This window comes from Condylostylus longicornis, unplaced genomic scaffold (assembly GCF_029603195.1).
Source record: "Condylostylus longicornis isolate FDR11 unplaced genomic scaffold, ASM2960319v2 ptg000084l, whole genome shotgun sequence".
Classification (NCBI taxonomy): Eukaryota; Metazoa; Arthropoda; class Insecta; order Diptera; family Dolichopodidae; genus Condylostylus; species Condylostylus longicornis.
In genome coordinates, this window is record NW_026578052.1 from 6,464,176 (window position 1) to 6,470,175 (window position 6,000).

Sequence of the window (6,000 nt, forward strand, 5' to 3'; positions counted from 1 at the left end):
GACTATTTTCACAGTTCAATTCTTTGCAAGTAACGTGTAATTTTTAAATAAATTTTTACTATTTTAGTATTGATGAGTACATTGGTATGATAACAACTTGATGAGCTCGGATACAGGATACAATTTATAGATCAATTCGAATTTTATCAAATAATTTTGCGTTTTTAATGCGTTACATTCATGGAGAGGTTGTAATCTTTACAATTATAAGAATAAATTATTTTTATTTTGAATTTATATTCCAAATCCACACCCACATACTTGTGTCAAACACTTCGCTATTGATAACTTTAAAGTATAAATACAAATAATTCAAATTTTTTATTTTAATAAAATTTTCAAATTCATTTTTATCTCACATATTAATAATGCAATAATCGAAAAATAAATTCTTCTTTTTAATAAAAAAAAAGAATATCTTTTGTTTTTTTGCTAAGAAATTTCATTTCGCATTAGTCACGTTCATGAAAATTTTAACTAAATGTGTTGGATAGTCACAGATATGTTATGCGTCTATACATAATATTGTGATATGTGTATTAAATTCTGTAGAACAATAAAGAACTCAAATACTCAGTATTGAAAATGAAGCACGTTTTAAAATATACATATATAGAACGACACAAATAAGGCAGAAATAAGAAGACAAACATACACACTTCTTCATAATATTACAAAAAGTTTTACTATCACCTTTTGATTATATGAATTTATTATAAGGATCAATACGAAATGAAACCATTATAGATCCTTTTATACAATTTTTGATTGTCTTTTATATTTTCTTATGTCCTCCTATTGTATTTATTATATGTATGTAAGTATATATAGATTTAATATTTTATTTTATAGGTCAAGAGATTTCTTCTAAAATCACATTATTTTTATAGCCATCTTATAGCTAGGATTTTATTCTTTTCTCTACCAATTTCCGTATAAATTTTCCAAGTTTATGAAAATTTTTTCATTTCTTTTTTTTTAAAAATGGAAAATAAAAGTTTTTCTATTTTTGTTTTTTACTTATATAATGCATTATTAAAAGAAATCGTGACGACGGTCGTAAATTCTTCTATTCACATTTCGATTGTTCAAACTTCATTTTGAAAATTTTGTCTGTGTGTATTTTCCTCTTTAATTTTAGGATTTTTGTTTTTAAAATATTATAAAGGGATTTTATTGTTATTTCCTTTATATTATTAAATTAGAAACTAACTTTATAAATTTAAATTTTTTTATGTAAATTCCTGTTTTAAATAGCAGTTTGAAAATTTAAAAAACTAGTAATAGATTTGTAAATTGTAAATAAAATTGAGATGATAGCGCATGACTCCTTAATTCTGCCTCCAATTAAATAAGTATTAAATAACCCGAAAAACACACATAATATCGAAATTCACTGTTAATAAATATAGGATATAATAACAAATTTTGAATATTAAAGTGCTTTTCTAATACATCTGAAGATCATGTCAATCACATCAATCAATTTTATTTGCAAATGACAGTCATATATGCAAATTTAGCAATTTTGTCAGCTGTTGTTTTTGTATTTTAAGATTTTCATCTGTTTTTTTCCTACTGCTTTCGTTTTCTTCTGTAAAATCATCCATTTTTAACAAGTTTTTGTAAATGCGATAGGCCTTATGAATAAATGCAAACAAAATCAAATTTTCGGCGCAAATAGGATTCTTTGAAAAGTTTCTATATTCCAAAATATTGCTCCGGCTGATAAAAAATGTAGTTTTCCACAATTGACTGATTTGTTGTATCTATAAAACTAGAATTAGTAACAGACCGTTTGTGTAGATTTTGCTGCGAGGAGAATGAGATTACCAAACATATTCTTCGCGAACACAATGATCTGGTGTTGTCGCTTTACTGTTGATCGAATATCACAATCAATTCTTAAGTAAATTTATGGCCACTTCTGTGTTAATAACTAGGATATTTGTGAATCCTGTCTAAAAATAAGTAATAATTTAATAATGTTAACAAAACAATTTAAAATTTAATAAAAATTTAAGAGATTTGCAAAGTGCAGCAAAAAAATTTTGACATACCGAAACTATTTCGTAATATTAAATTGAGAAAGTTATAAATTCTATACAGCGACTCAGGACTAATATGAAAATTTAAGAAATGTCGGGATATTTGCTTCACTTTGGATCTTTCCCTCCAATTAATAGCATTTTCTCCACATTTAACCAGCACTTGAATATTTTGTATGTGCGACAGCAATCAAACAAACACATTTTAAGGAAACACAATACGTACTAGGTCAATTTTCCTTGAATTTTGATTTTTCACACAAAATCTGATTTTAAATCAAAATTACTCTTTCTTTTTTATTATATTAGAATTTCAAGTTTAGGGTCAAGCTAAAATAAATAATTTGATTGGTTTCCCAAATTGAAATTTATAAAAAAAAACATAAAAAATAATTAATGATTGTCCTTAATTTAGAAAAATAAGAGAAAAACCCTTTTAAATACCTGTAAGTACAACAAAAGCAGAAAAAATATTGTATAAATCCTTCAACTTTTGTTTTAGCAATTACTGCAAAAAAAAGAAAAAAAAAGAAAGAATGCCTTCCATTTCCTTTAACAAAATAAAGGAAGGTCTTTTCTTTTTTTTCCTTTAAAATTAATTTTATTCATTTCTCTGCCAAAAACCAACAAAAAAAACTATGGGAAAGCATAAGAAAATCAAACAACAGTCAGATAGGATAAAAAACACTCAATACCACATTTAAAGGACTCTAAGTATATTTAATAATAATGAAAGAAAAAATAAGAAAAACTTTTAATTGGTTTTCACAATTCCAATCTTCTTTATGGTTTCTTGTATATGTACTCCAAGAGGAGCCAAGAAAATAAAGAAAAAACAAAAAAAAAAAATTGTTCTTAATAATTTAGAAAAGTTTTAGATTTTTTCTATAGAAAATTACAGAGAAAATTCTACAATGAAAACAACAATAATAATTAGAAAAACTCTTAGTTTTCATTTCCGGTAGATATTTATTAAATAATTTATACAAGCCCACATTCATACAAACACAATCTATAAAATATTCTTCTTAATCAAAAAGTTTTTCTTTTATATTCCAAAGTTTTATTTTATTTAACACTATCTATTCTTCTATAGGTACCTACCTAACTTAAATTTCAATCAAATTAAATATTTTAATTTCAGATTTATTCTAAAGCATAAATCTTACAGTTTTGTTAAGTATAACAGTTTTCTGTTAATTATATAGGAGTAGAATGTAAAGCAAAATGTTTTCTCAAGGTGCTCATGTAAGATTGTGAGTGTGTTCCTCAACACACAAAAGCGATTTGATGCATTTTTTTTACCCCCTTTAACGATTCTTACCCAGGGTTTTGTAATTTTGCGTTAAATATAACAGCTTTCTGTCAATTAATGTAAAAAAATTCTTCAACTTCCCATGCGGAGTACATGCGGCTTTTGTTCAAGGATTTCCCTTAAGAATTCCGCATATTCTCTTCAGTTTTATCAGTTTTGTGCTATTCACTTGGTTTCCGACCACCTATATACCGGCCCGCTCACATTGCCCTCTTTTAGCTTTATAAAAATTTATGATAAATACTTCAAGTTCAATTGAGACTATCAAAATACTTTAATCAACTATATGAAGGCTCAAAGCTATGACTGAATTGCAAAGCACGGTTCAAAATCTTATATTTGAACAAAACAGAACATTGTTAATTTAATTTAATTCCTGAGAATTCCATTGAATCGTTTCAGAAAAGAGTAGTGCAAAATTGTAGTTCTCTTACTCCTATTTAATAATTCCATTCAACATGACCAAAAATTTCTTTGAAATTTCAACAAATTAATTTTATTAACTTTTATATGAATACTATGACAATCAAATAATTGTTGAAACTTCTGAAAGCAAAGTAATTAGAAATTGTAGGTTTAAAGGTTTAATATTACATTTCCAATAATTCACCAGTTTCTTTTATATACTTAGGACCCTTTAGATTATAGATTTGATTGAAAATAGATTAGAATTTTATGCCATAAACCAATTAATTATTTATTACCAATTATTTATTATTTTTGTACAAAAAGAAGCTAGCGATAGTCTCTTTATAGAAAATTTCAACCTAAGACATAGATTAAATGTTATATCGTAGGTTATAATAATAATAATATCAAAATTAATGTGGGTTCAGAAGAAAAATAAAATTCATTATTGATAAATTATATTGGAGCATATTAACCTAGATTTTAACGCATTCAATTATACTTTCCCCTATATTTCGTTCCTTCAAATTCATTACCAAAGAGAAAATTTTTGTAATATGGGGAAGAAAATTGTCGATTGATGATCCAAGTGAAAATAAAACCATCTTGAAATCAAAATATGTTTATAAAATTCTCAATCCGAAACTTCTTTTGATAGATCCAAAAAAACTTCATAAATCTCTTTTGTTTCTCTGTATATGTGTGTGTAGATATACGAATAAAAGCGAAAAACCATAAATTTTATGGCCTCTAAATGAAAAACTTTGAATAAAATCTTTGATTTACCTTCTATTTTTTTTTTTGGTTTTGCTTTTGTAGTTTTGTTTAGCCGATAATGAATATGAATTTTATTTTCCGCATATTTTTTTTTATTAAATAGGCCAAAAAGATTTACGAAAGGTAATTAATTAATGATTTTGCTAATAATGATTAATGATTGATTGCGTTCTTTCTTATTATAGAATGTAAAATGGGGAAAAAATTGATCTGAATTGAACAAATGATAAACTTCACATTGATATTGAAAAATATTGGAAAAATCCTCGAAATTTTACTTAAAGCACAATTAATTTTTTCCTAAAGATCTTTAAGGGGAAATTATTTGAGTTCATTTTCAAATGCTCGTTTAATTTCATCTAAAATTCAATATGGGATCAATATGAAAGCGATATAGGATTATGACGACGGGTACCATAACTAAATTTAATCCTTGATAATTTATGTATGTATGTACCTGTATTAATCTTAATAAGATCCTTAAAGTAAAATCATCTGAAAAATATGAAATTTTAATAAAATATTTTATTTAATTTTTAATAAACAAAACGAAAATTATAATATATTTTTCATTTATTATTGAAAATTTAAGGAAAACAAACAAATTCACATAATAAAACTTCAATATCCTTAAAGGACATTAACATAAAAGAAGCTCTAAGTAATTCCAATAGTTTGGAAAATAGCGCATTTCTCTTCAACAATTGAATTTTGTAATTTATTATTTTATATTATCTTGTTGCATAGTTTCAGAAGAGCCAAAATTAAAAGAAATTTTATCATATCAATGTTGGCATTGAATGGCTGAATTTTACTTGAAATGTAAAATTTGTGAGTAATGTATTTTCTGCCCGGAAAAAATATAAACTATTAGTTCTTCTAAATAATTTCATGAAAATTTGGAATAAGACTGCATTTCAAAATATTTAAATTTTACCAGAATTTGATTGGTGAAAGTTCAATCTGCAAACAGTTGGAATTTCAGACTGGTCGAAAATTTGATGTTAAATTTTTTGAAAAAAAAAAAAAAATTGATGACTCCAGATAAGGGTTAATTTGAATGATTATTCCGCCTCCTATTACTGCTATTCTACGCTAGAGGACTTTAAGTTGATTTTTTCGAAGAGATCAAATGAGCAAAATACCATTTGTAGGGCTAGGGCTCTTATGTCTCATATAGGCCGTTTGTGTAGAATTTTTACCGAGCAAACGCTAGAAGAAACAGACACAGTGTAGTCAATAAACATATTTTTTTAAAATATTATTGGAAATGTGCTGAAAAATAAACATCAAAAAGAAAAGCAGAAAACAAAAACATCTAAAAGTTTTCCTTATGTTTTCTTTTTTCTGAAAAGTAAAAATTGATCTTATAAAACTTTCATATATAAATTTAACGAGGAAAATATGAACCTTAAGTAAACACAAAAGAAACTTAAAAGAAAAACAAAAATA